Genomic DNA, 13,754 nt, shown 5'->3' with positions numbered 1-13,754 from the left:
AAAAAACCCAACAAAAAACATACACACAACAAACCACAACCACACACAAATATCACATCAGAAATAGATCTGATCAAAATGTACTGTATATCAATATAGTTGAACATTTTAAAAAAATGCCATCCTTTATTATGCAAAATTTTACACAAAATTAAATCAATTGCCTTAAGTGTAGGTCAAATATTTTCAATTGCAAACTATCCAATTTTATCAATAAAATTTAAAGTTTGATTTTTAAAAAGTTACCATAGAGCGTTGAAGTTTTCTGTTACATTGATTTACTATCTAAATAGCAAAAACAGAGTCTTTGTTCAGAAAGGGTCAGTTCTGTGGTCAAATTCCAGTCCTTAGTGATTTCAGCACCAATGATTATACTAGGTAATATGGTAGCTCACCACCATTGCCTCCTTTGCACTGCCCTTCAACACATTGCCAGCATGTTGAGTCCAAGGTCAGTCTACATCAGATTTTATCAATGAATTTTGCTCGAGCGATCACTAAGACAAGACAAGGGCTCTTAATTGATTTTAGTCAGCTCTGCCTTTAAAAACTGGATGTAAAGTGTGAGAGATAATTGAGGACTCCCAAATAGACTCTACACCACCAGAAATAAAACCTGTTTCCATTTCTGTGACTTTCAGTTAGATGTGACTCACTATCCTCTGCTTAGTGTTCAAGTTATGGTAGACCCTAAGCCAGGTCATATTAAGTTTAGGTCTTTTACCTTTTAATCATACAATATGGATAACATTTCATTCTCCCAGCTCCAAGTCTTAAGTGAATTTCAACCCAAAAGAGCCAAAATTGATCACCTTGACACAGCAAGTGTGTCTACTGATCTCTGTGGCAAAGTAGGTTGTCTATATAAATAAGGTCTGCTCGTGAAGCCTTTTCCTACAGTTGATTAACAGATGGCAGAAGTTAGCTCATTCAGACCACTGGCTGATAATAGTTAGTCACCCTGACCAGTCATTAACCATAGTCATGGACTCACCCTACTCTCTATTGTCTCTATGATTCTGATGACCTGTGACAAAAAAGGAGGGTGGAACAGGAAACTGAAGGGAGAGACCTCTCTAAATTCACCAATCAAAGAGCAGTATTGCCAACCCAAAAATCACAAAGAACATCTACCTAAAGTTATGAGAATGGTCTACAAATCATAAGATTTTTTAAAAATAAAACATGTTGGATTTTTATTGGCCTTTTGTTTCTTGAGTATTTAGGGTTCATGTTTTAAAGCTTTCCTCCTTAGCTGTAAGGCCCAGAAGTATAGAGAACTTTTTTAAAATGAAAGCTGAGATTCCTATATAATCAACTGACTCCAGGCCTTTAGAAAAACACCTAGGCTGTGTCTAGATTGGCAAGTTTTTCCGCAAAAGCAGTCGCTTTTGTGGAAAAACTTGCCAGCTGTCTACACTGGCCGCTTGAATTTGCGCAAGAACACTGATGATCTAAGGTAAGATTGTCAGTGTTCTTGCACAAATACTATGCTGCTCCCACTCGGGAACGTGGAATGAGGTGTACCGGTAGTTCGAATTAAAGAGCCTAATTTGAACTTCCTACTCTGTGCTGTGTGTAGCTGCGGGCACGGAGTCCGCACTAAGGGGAATTTAAAAATGGTGGCACCCGGCAAGATGCAAATGAAGCCCGGGATATTAAAATCCCGGGCTTCATTTGCAACTTCGAATGCCTACATTAGCCACCCTAGTTCAAACTAGGGTGGCAATGTAGACATACCCTCTCTTTCCACCCCTTCCCCACCACCCCCTCACTTCCGCCCAAGCCCCCCCACTGCTGTCTCCTCTCCTCCTCCCGTCTCTGCCCAAGCCCCTTCCCTTTCCCTTCCGCCGCCGCCGCCGCTGCCTCCTCCTCTCCTCTCCTCTCCTCTCCTCTCCTCTCCTCTCCTCTTCGCCCTCCGCCCAAGCCCCTTTCCCCCGCCGCTGCCACCGCTGCTGCACAAGCCCATTCCCTACCTTCTACCTTCCACATTGCAGGGCCGGAGTCTGCGCTTAGGCCCCGGAGGCCAAACCCACAGCCAGCAAGGCCCTACAATGTGCCTCCCATGAGTTTTAAAATCCTGGGCTGTGACATCACATCATGCCCGGGCGTCCTCCCTGCCCACGTGCAACACCACACATGGCCAGCAGCAGGCAGTGAGGAGGAGTTGCGCACCGCAGGGACGGTCCGGGGCTGAGGGGGATGATCTGGGGGTGGGGTGGGGTGGGAGGATGCACAGGGAGCCCGGCAGGAGGGTCCGGGACCTGCTCCAGGCAGAGCCAGGGAGAGACCCAGCTCTGTAACTTGCCAGCACTTCCGGGTTCAGGGGCGTGGGGCCCCCTTAGGCATGGGGCCCGATTCGACTGAATCGGCCTAAGGCCAGCCCTGTCAGGGATGATTTAGACAGTGCTTGGTCCTGATGTGAAGGCAGGAGACTGGACTTGATGACCTCTTGAGGTACCTTCCAGTTCTAGAATTGTATGATTCTATTATCTCTTTGTGTGTATGTGTGTACGCAATATAGGTGTGTATATATTGGGAATAGGCCTGAATGGGCCTTAAATTCTGGGAAAATTTGGCTCTGGATAAAAATTCTATGGATCTGGCTCTTCTTCAATATCTGCTATGTATTTTTAAAGCGCTTGTGCATCTGTGTGTCCATCTGTCCATATGAGAGTCTGTTTATTCAAGAACTCCTTCTAAATAGTAAGAGCTAGGACCACCAGATTTGCTATACAGCTTCACTTATCATAACTTAAAGCAGGGCTGCTCAACTTTGGAAGCCCCAGAATCACAGTGATACTCACAGCATGCGCTGAGGGCCGCAACTAAAGTGTGATTGCATATATATGTGCAAATAGCTTCTTTCACACTGATGTGAATGAATACAAAGCACTTCCCACAGTGCCCTAGGATTCCCAGCACCTCTTCCCTGGGGGTTAGAAACATCAACACCCTGTACCTGTCTGTTTCAGCCAGCCCATCCACTTGTGTCTTTCAATGCTCACCCCACCTGGGAGATGCCTTGTTGTTGTGGAGCGTGTTCCCAGTGGAGGTCATGTTCAAAGGATCCCACCTGTGTGAGCATGAATCCAAACAGTACCACAGGCCACAGAAAAACAGGCTGTGGGCTGCATGTTGAGTAGCCCTAACTTAAAGTAAGATCAAGGTTTGGTTGTGCCAGGAAATGGAATGTGGGTAGAATGCGAGTATTTATCTTCAGATGGAAAGGAAAGGGTGTGAAAGCAGTTATACTCATGAATGACTACAAAGGGGCAGCAAACTCCCCAGCCTTGGGAAGCAGCTACTGGAAGGTAGCATGGTCCTGCCACCCCAAGTTACCCTGAGAAGAGGCTACTGGCTGCTGCGCAGCCCCCGCTGCCCTGACTGCCCCCAGCCACTGTGGTGTGGCCCCACCCCGGATCCTAGGCTGCCCCTGAGGAGCAGCTGCTGACTGGCCTTCATTGCCCCCATTGTCCTAGGCCAGCCCTTGGGAAAAGCTGGCAGGTGCCCTGATTGGCCACCAAGCCTCAGGCCAACTCCCTTCTTCCCCCATCCTACCTTGAGCCACCCCTCAACAAAAGCCAGTAGGTTGCCTGTGGAGTCAGCCTCTCTCCGGGCTAGCCCCAGGGAAAAGCTGGCAAGTGGCTTGCGTAGCCCTTCCCCCCAACAGCCCCAGGACTGGGCAGTGCCTGGTAAGTCTTACAGTATATAATAAAGCCAAAATTTAAGACTAGAATGAATCAAGTATAGAAATTACATGTTAGCACTGGAAAATATAAAGTGTATATATAGTTAATATATTGTTAAAAATACATAATGCAACTTTTCTCAGCTTGTGTGATGAAACATTGACTTTTTAGATATGTTTTCTTATTTTCACATTATCTTAACACAGAGGATTATTATTTGCAATCAATCCAACAAATGATTATTAATCGATATCTTTTAAATTTGTCTTCATGCCTGTATACTTTTGATGATGCTGTATGACACTTAAGAATAATTATCCTCCTATTGACAGTGTCACTGTGTATACTTCAAAGAACAAACAAAAGAAAGCATTGCTGTATTTCATTTCTGATAAAAGGCAGGGTACACATGTAAAGCTAGCTTTCACGGGCAGAAATCAATGGGATGACTTTGGATGCTGAAAAGTTTATTGGTCCAGATGCTTGAGTAGTATTTTGTTTCACCACTTTCTGGGAGACATGAAATCTCTGTCCAGATAAAAATGGTCCTCCTTGGTTGCAGTTTGGGGATATGGTGAAAGCAAAATGAATTTCTTCCCAGTGGGGGGGGGGGGGGGGGAGGGCGGGGTGCACACCAGCAAAAGGGGTGCCACATGACCCCACATGTGACTCCCCACATGACTCCACTCTCCCCCCAGATCAGTGCTCCTATGCTTTTCTTTTCCACTCCCCAACGCATTATACCTAGAGAGACCAGGGCTGAGGAGCAGTGCAACAGCTACGAAGCTACTGACATTCTTCTCCTTTCCCCTCTGTGCCCCCTAGCTCCATCTTCACCCCTATACATCCACAGAGCTGTGTATCTTTTGGTTCCATATAGTGGCAACCCTGCTGGAGGACAGAGGTAGGGATTCTGCACCTTTCCAAACTGGTAGGGGTAACAGCAAAGGAGCAGAATGCTGCAGCTTCTCCAGCTGCCATACTGCTTCCTTCTCCTCCCCAACAGTCAGCTCCATGAAGGGCCTACAGATGGTACAGTGTCTATAAATAGGTTAGTGGCACAGTGGACTGTACCACTTGAACAGCTTCCATCATTTTCTTACTGATATATCGAACTGGCCTATACCAGCTTAGTTTCACCTCATGAAAAATGCTTAACTCTCTGGCTCTGATCCAGTAAGTAAGGATGGTCAGAAATGTTTTGATGAACTGATTTTGCCCCCAAATCCTGATTTGTTAAAACTAAAACTGTATATGGAAATAGGGTTCATTTCAGCAAATCTTCCCATTCAAAAAATGTTGAGGAAAAATGTTGAAAAGCTGTCTAAATATTATGTTCTGATCATTTCAAAGTATTTTTTCAGGTTTCCACTTAAAGTTTTCATTTTGAAATTAATTTTATTTCACTAAAAGAATGGGAAAATGTTAAAAATGTGGGCGGAAAGCGTTGAAAGTTTCAAAATCCTTGTGATTGAACTGAATTGATTTAATATTTTTGGTTTGGAATTTTTTTTGAGACACTGACCTACTTTCCATTCAGATATGTGATTTTTTTTTTAAATATATCTTGAAAAATTTTAATAGGACAGGGAAACAGCTGCTGTAATGAATAGACCTATTTAAGTCAGTAGGACTTACATGCTTATACTTAACCTAATGCTTAAATGCTTCACTGGATTGAAGACAAAATGCTGTGTGTACCTTAAAGGACTGATCACACTAATCAGAAGAGCTAACAGTATCAAATATGAAAAACTTCAGTGTTTAATATTGTAGCTAATCCATATGCATCCCACTCTTTTGGACATATTCCACCCCTACCACCATTATAGCTAAAGGTAACTCTTCTTCAGCTCCAGTGTTTTGAGGCCTGGGCTTCTGAATATTCTGAGGCCAGGTCTACCTTACAGAGATAGGTTGACGTAGGTCAGCGTATGCCAACCTTTCTCTGTAAACATCTACACTAAAGTGTAGTTCCTGCCAAAGTATCTCGCTGTCACAGAGTTTTGAGGGGGATTCTCTGGAACTGCTCTGTAGGTGCCCGAACAGGTGTCTGGGGTAGCATGCCTTCTCTCCCTGAGCAGGTTGTTGCCACAGCGTGAAGCTTTCACAGCTGTGACCATCCTGGGTGTGACCTCGGAGCAGTCAGCGTCTCCTGCCACACTGTAGTGAGTCAAGTTGGGCAGGGCTCCTTGGAAAGCCAGAGGACCCTGCACCCCAACTCCAGAGTCATTAGTGACTTTCAGCCACCATGTAGAACAGAAGGTTTATTAGACAACAGGGGTGCAGTATAGAAGAGAGCTTGTTAGCACAGGAAACAAGAACATTCAGTTAAGTCCATTTTGGGGAGAAGCAAGTCCATGGTTCAGGCCCTCCCCCTGACCCACTTCCAGATGCCTGGCTCCCCACATGCCCATTGTTCCTCTGCTGGCCTTCCTGAGCCAAGTCATATCCCCTGGTCATATCCCCTCCTGGGGCTTAGGTTACGAAGAAGCAGGCTATAATATACGTAGTAGCCCACACAAAAGTCACATTCCCTTATACCCACCACCTAGACGTTGATGCAATACACTGAGACAAACACAGTATTCATGTAAAACAGTAAGATTCACCTAGGATCACTTACAAAATAAAAAGGGAAAATCCCCACTTCATCTCACACTCCCATTATAACAGCTTAATAACTCCACCTGCACAAAAGGTATAGTACTTAGGTTAATGTAGTTTCCGGTGGATACTGCATTGCTTCTGTCCACAGGTGCTGCCTTTCAGAAGGCATCCCACAATCACCCACACTGTGTGGACATGCAAAAGCAATGTAATTTCTGGGGTGGCAGTATGTTGACATAACTTAGTGTGGATTAATTTTATAGCATAGGCTTGCCCTGCGTTCTATTCCCATTTATGTCCCGAGTTGCCATGTATTTGTTTCAAGCTCAAGAAAGGCAGAAGGAAATTTGGCTATGAATCACTCAGTCTCCATGAAAATACAGTATAATTTTATGGAGAAGTCTGTATAAATGTTGCCATGTAAACTAAAAAGTTGGATTGGAAGGAAGTAATTTTTCAGAACCATTCTGACTTCAGCATGGGGGTGCAGCAAAATGTTGCTCTAATGAGGTGAGATGAAAAGGAGAGAAGAAGAATGGAAGTCCTTATTAGTGAATCACAATGAGAAGCTGACTAGAAAAAAGTAGTTCCAAAAGTATTGTTGTTTGAAAGCGAAATCAGCAACTCTCATTTTTGAGAGAGAAAAAAACTGTTTAAGCATTCATTATCTAAAGATTGCCAATCAGTACCACAATAAAATGTGCAGGGAGCTAATGAAACCTTTGTTTCAAATTGTAAGTGACATTTTTGAAATTCCAGAGACCTTAAGTGATTTTTTTTCTGTTAATTACAATATAGAAGCTCTGCCATTTCCCTTCTGCAGCTGTACGCACTGGTCTGCACTGTTGCTTTAATCTGGGACCTATTTACCATGCCTTTCAGGGGTTGGGAAGTAGTAACTCATCACTGAAACTCATCCAGTTGTTTGGATGATAGATTTCACGTGTCGCCCTCTGATCCCTGAGACTTGGAATCTTCCATAAAAAAGTAACCGCATTTTAACATCCTTAGTGCCAGTGTCCCCTCTTCCCCCTTCACCTATGCTTTATGAAAATTTGCTTAGGAATATGAATATACAAAACTTGAAGATGCTTTAGGCAAAATGCAACATATGACATTACTGGTTTTAAAGTTACAATCTTCTGAATGCCTGTGTTCTGTTTCCATGTACGTATCACAGGAGTGGGCAATAATTTTTGAAGTGGCCTCGGGTGGAAGAGCGGGGCCTTAAATAGAAACAAGTGAAAGGGCTTGCACCTCCCCTGTAGCTCACAAGCAACATGGTGGGCTCGGGAGCTGCAAGCCCTTTCAGTTGCTTCTGTTTAAAGGGCTCGCGCCTTAGCAGCCTCCAGGAAGGATACAAGCCCCTGAAATAGAAGCACTTGAAAGGGCTCGCAGCTCCCACCCACCCCTAATGTGTTGCTTGGGGTCTGCCTGGGAGAGACAAAGCTCTTTCAAATGCTTCTGTTTAAAGGGCTTGTGCCTAGGGTTGCCAGGTGTCCAGTATTGAACCGGACAGTTCGGTATTTTTGTCTCCTGTCTGGTAAAAAAATTCAGAAAATCCTGGACACCTAAAATGCTTGGTATTTTCTGTTTTTTTCCCCTGGCCAGGAGATGAAAATCCTGGGCTGTGTGGTTCAATACAGAGGCAGCCTGGCAACCCTAATGCTTACCTGGTTCCACAGGATGACAGGTGGCCACTGGCACAGGATGACAGGTGGCTGCAGGCAGCCTGTTAGGGCCAAAAAGCCTCACACATGGTTTTTACAGGGGCCACGGTAAGGGTTTTTTGTTTGTTTGTTTGTTTGTTTTTTTTGCTTAACAACTCTCAGGGTCAACAAATTTTTTCCTGGTGTGGTTTTTGTTGTTGTTGGGTATTTTTTCTGAAACCATTTGACAACCCTATAAGTTGCGCCTGACGGGTGGTTGCTAACACATTGCCTTCCCAGCAAGCCCATTAAATAGAAGCAGCTGAAAGGGCTCACAGCTCCCTACACCACTGCTAACACATTCTGCTAACACATTTTCTGGGAGGTGGGGAGGTGGGAGACCTTTTAACTGCTTCTATTTAAAGGGCTTGCACCTTCCCTGCAGCTACTAACATGTTACCTGGAAGCCATGGGGAAGGCACAAGACCTTTGAATAGAAGCAGTTGAAAGGGCTTGCACATTCCAACTCCCAGGCAATGTGTTAGGGAGCGGAGCTGGGAACTGCTGTGTGAGCTGGATAAAAAAAGCTAGGCAGGCCAGATCCAGCCCTGACATATAATTTTTGTATGAGATGTTAGAAATATGAAGTCAGGATGTGTTTATAAATCTGAATGTGTTAAGGAGGGCCATTACTGATACTCCAGAAACATAATGATTCAGTACTCAAAGTAACAATCTCCGAATGGCTTTATTTTTCTGGTAAGCCCAAACTTGTGTTTGGTCATACAGAGATATGTGGCCAGGCCACCTGATGCTGGAACCATTTTGGTTCTTACAGTTTCTCTACTCAAAGAGAGAAAATATTGAACTGAACACAAAGAATTCCTACCTTGGGCAAAAAAGGCTATAAAAGGAGGGAGACCAAACAATATGGTGGTTGCTAGACATAAGAAAATCCTTCACTTACCATCCAAGAACACCTGTTGGAAACATGTAAGATTAAAGAGGGGGAAGGATTGGGCCCAAACTAGGAGGCTACCTATCTATTGAAAGAGATGATTAGAATCCCTGTTAGGGTACGATGTTGCATATATAGTAAGTTTCTTAGTGTATTACGATTAGCTGACACTTTTTATTTTTTGACTTAGTAACTCATTTTGATCTGTCTGTTTTCACTTACAATCACTTAAATCCTACTTTTTATACTTAATTAAAACACATTTTTTTTATTATCTAGCCCAGTGTAAATAATTACCTGGACGGATGGACAACCACTGTGCATATCTCTCATTCACAAAGAGGCCTGACTTCATGAGCTTTCTCTATGCACTTTTATTTGGGGGTTTTGGTGCTCTTTGGGGCTGTGATCTTGAGTGCTGTCAATGGCTTTATAGTTGCACTCTTCCAGAGTTAGCTGTTTCCACATCTGTGTTGCTGTGCTGGGATGGTCTGTTACCCAAACTCTGTGCCTTGGCTGGGGAATACCGGCACTTCTGGCCCAGCAGGACAGGGTGCTAAGAGCACCCCAAAGGATAGAAAGGCTCAGTGGCATGACCATCACACAGGATGACAGTCCCAAAGGGACCCCTGTGATTCAATCTCATCACACTTGGGACTTGGAGTCGAGAGTTAAGGGCTGTTTTTTTCTTAACTCTTTTTCCCCCCTTCTTACCTTAGTTTTCAAATTTGCAAAATGGAAGTAATACCATGTGAGTTCTAATTAGTGTTGTTCAGTGTGTAGAGTTTCTCAAATAGAAATTACTACATAAGAACTTAAGAACGGCCGTACTGGGTCAGACCAAAGGTCCTTCTAGCCCAGTATCCTGTCTACCGACAGTGGCCAGCACCAGGTGCCCCAGAGAGGGTGGACCGAAGACACGATCAAGCAATTTGTCTTCTGCCATCTCTCTCCAGCCTCTGACAAACAGAGGCCAAGGACACCATTTTATCCCCTGGCTAACAGCCTTTTATGGACCTAACCTCCATGAAATTATCTAGCTTCTCTTTAAACTCTGTTATAGTCCTAGCCTTCACAGCCTCCTCTGGCAAGGAGTTCCACAGGTTGACTACACGCTGTGTAAAGAAGAACTTTCTTGTATTAGTTTTAAACCTGCTCCCCATTAATTTCATTTGGTGTCCTCTAGTTCTTCTATTTAGGGAACTAATAAATAACTTTTCTTTATCGGCCATCTCCACACCACTCATGATTTTATAGACCTCTATCATATCCCCCCTCAGTCTCCTCTTCTCTAAACTGAAAAGTCCCAGTCATTTTAACCTCTCCTCATATGGGACCCATTCCAAACCCCTAATCATTTTAGTTGCCCTTTTCTGAACCCTTTCTAAGGCCAAAATATCTTCTTTGAGGTGAGGAGACCACATCTGTGCACAGTATTCAAGATGTGGGCGAACCATAGTTTTATACAGGGGCAGTAAAATATTCTGGGTCTTATTTTCTATCCCTTTCCTAATAATTCCTAGCATCCTATTTGCCTTTTTGACCGCTGCTGCACACTGCGTGGAAGTTTTCAGAGAACTGTCCACGATAACTCCAAGATCTCTTTCCTGATTTGTCGTAGCCAAATTAGCCCCCATCATACTGTACGTATAGTTGGGGTTATTTTTCCCAATGTGCATTAGTTTACACTTATCCACATTAAATTTCATTTGCCATTTTGTTGCCCAATCACTCAGTTTGGTGAGATTTTCTTGGAGTCCCTCAGTCTGCTTCTGTCTTGACTATCCTAAACAGTTTGGTATCATCTGCAAACTTTACCACCTCACTGTTTACCCCTTTCTCCAGATCATTTATAAATAAGTTGAAAAGGATTGGTCCCAGGACTGACCCTTGGGGGACACCACTAGTTACCTCTCTCCAATCTGAAAATTTACCATTTATACTTACCCTTTGTTTCCTGTCTTTTAACCAGTTCTCAATCCAAGAAAGGACCTTCTCTCTTATCCCATGGCCATGTAATTTACACAAGAGCCTTTGGTGAGGGACCTTGTCAAAGGCTTTCTGAAAATCTAAGTATACTATATCTACTGGATCCCCCTTCTCTGCATGTTTGTTAACCCCTTCAAAGAACTCTAATAGATTAGTAAGACAGGATTTCCCTTTACAGAAACCATGTGGACTTTTGTCCAACAAATTATGTTCTTCTACTTGCTTCACAATTTTATTCTTCACTATTGTTTCTACTAATTTGCCCGGTACTGAAGTTAGACTTACCGGTCTATAATTGCCAGGATCGCCTCTATAGCCCTTTTTAAATATTGGTGTCACATTGGCTACCTTCCAGTCATTAGGTACGGAAGCCAATTTAAAGGATAGGTTACAAACCACAGATAATAGCTCAGCAATTTCCCATTTGAGTTCTTTTAGAACCCTTGGATGAATGCCATCCGGTCCCGGAGATTTGTTAACATTAAGTTTTTCTATTTGTTCCAAAACTTCCTCTAATGACACTTCAATCCGGGACAGTTCATCAGATTCATCACCCACAAAGGACGGTGCAGATTCGGGAATCTCCCCAACATCCTCAGCCGTGAAGACTGAAGCAAAGAAATTATTTAGTTTCTCCGCAATGGCTTTATCGTCCTTGATTGCTCCTTTGATAGCTTGATCATTTAGGGGACCCACAGGTTTTTTAGCAGGCTTCCTGCTTCTAATGTACTTAAAAAACATTTTGTTATTTCTTTTTGAGTTTTTGGTTAGCTGTTCCTCAAAATCTTTTTTTGCTTTTCTTATTGCATTTTTACACTTGATTTGACAGTGTTTATGTTCCTTTCTATTTATCTCACTAGCATTGGACTTCCACTTCTTAAAAGATACCTTTTTGTCCCTCACTACTTCTTTTACATGGTGGTTAAGCCACGGTGACACTTTTTTAGGTCTCTTGCTATGTTTTTTAATTTGGGGTATACATTTAAGTTGGGCCTCTATTATGGTGTCTTTGAAAAGTTTCCATGCAGCTTTCAGGGATTTGGATCTAGTCACTTTGCCTTTTAATTTCTGTTTAACTAACCTCCTCATTTTTGTGTAATTCCCCTTTTTGAAATTAAATGCCAGGGTGCTGGACTGCTGAGGTGTTCTTCCCACCACAGGAATGTTGAATGTTATTATATTATGGTCACTATTTCCAAGCGGTCCTGTAACAGTTAATTCTTAGACCTGATCCTGCACTCCACTCAGGACTAAGTCAAGAATTGCCTCTCCCCTTGTGGGTTCTTGCACCAGCTGCTCCAAGAAGCAGTCATTTAAGCCATTGAGAAATTTTATCTCTGGTTCTCTTCCTGAGGTGACATGTATCCAGTCAATATGGGGGTAATTAAAATCCCCCATTATTATAGAGTTCTGTATATTGGTAGCCTCTCTAATCACACTCAGCATTTCAATGTCAGTATCACTGTCCTGGTCAGGTGGTCGGTAATATATCCCTACTGCTAATTTCTTATTATTGGAGCATGGAATTACTATCCACAGCGATTTTATGGAACATGTTGATTCACTTAATAGTTTTATTTCATTTGATTCTACACTATCTTTCACATACAGTGCCACTCCACCACCCATCCGGCCTGCTCTATCCTTTCTATATATTTTATATCCCGGTATGATTGTGTCCCACAGATTTCCTCATTCCACCAGGTTTCGGTGAAGCCTATTATGTCAATGTCCTCATTTAATACGAGGTACTCTAGTTCACCCATCTTATTAGTCAGACTCCTAGCATTTGTGTACAAGCACTTTACAAATTTGCCACTGCTTATTTGTGTGCCCTTCCCGGATGCATTGGATTCATTTATATGCGGTTGTTTGTCTGCTCTGGCCCATGGTTTGCCCTCTCCCCTCCTCTCTTTCTGACTACAGCCTAGAGAATCTTTATCAATAGATTCTCCTCTAAGAGAAGTCTCCCTCCGATTTACGTGCATCTCCGCACCAATTGGCTTTCCCCCATCTCTTAGTTTAAAAACTGCTCTACGGCCTTTTTAATGTTTAGTGCCAGCAGTCTGGTTCCACCCTGGTTTAGGTGGAGCCCATCCTTCCTGTATAGGCTCCCCCTCTCCCAAAAGTGTCCCCAGTCCCTAATAAATCTAAACCCCTCTTCCCTACACCATCGTCTCATCCAGGCAGACTCTGAAGCTCTGCCTGTCTACCTGGCCCTGCACATGGAACTGGAAGCATTTCTGAGAACGCCACCATAGAGGTCCTGGATTTCAGTCTCTTTCCTAGCAGCCTAAATTTGGCCTCCAGGACATCCCTCCTACCCTTCCCTATGTCATTGGTACCTACATGTACCACGACCACCGGCTCCTCCCCAGCACTGCACATAAGTCTATCTAGATGCCTTGAGAGATCCGCAACCTTCGCACCAGGCAGGCAAGTGACCATACGGTTCTCCTGGTCATCACAAACCCAACTATTTATGTTTCTAACAATCGAATCACCCACTACTAACATCTGCCTCTTCCTAACTGGCATTCCCTTCCCCTCAGAAGTATCCTCAGTGTGAGAGGATACCACAACATCCTCTGGGTGGAGGGTCCCAAATACGGGATGGTTTCCCTCTGCTCCCATTGAATGCTCTGTTGCCTTGAGACTTTCATCCTCCTTAAGAGCACTGGGGCTCTCAGACTGGAGGTGAGACAGTACTACAGTGTCCCGGAAAGTCTCATCAACATAGCTCTCTACCTCCCTTAGCTCCTCCAGTTCAGCCACCCTGGCCTCCAAAGCCCGAACTTGGTCTCTGAGGGTCAGGAGCTCTATGCAACGGGTGCACACATAGGTCACCCTCCCACA

General features: G+C 43.7%; 1 protein-coding gene across 2 annotated transcripts in view; it reads left to right on the top strand.

Annotated features, from left to right (window-relative positions):
- Positions 1–13,754, top strand: part of LRRC4C (leucine rich repeat containing 4C) — a 773,256-nt gene that overhangs the window by 327,196 nt on the left and 432,306 nt on the right. The gene's annotated exons all lie outside the window — the stretch shown is intronic.

This window comes from Pelodiscus sinensis, chromosome 4, assembly GCF_049634645.1.
Source record: "Pelodiscus sinensis isolate JC-2024 chromosome 4, ASM4963464v1, whole genome shotgun sequence".
Taxonomy (NCBI): Eukaryota; Metazoa; Chordata; order Testudines; family Trionychidae; genus Pelodiscus; species Pelodiscus sinensis.
The sequence above is the reverse complement of the archived record's forward strand: the minus strand, read 5'-3'. Positions and strand labels throughout refer to the sequence as shown.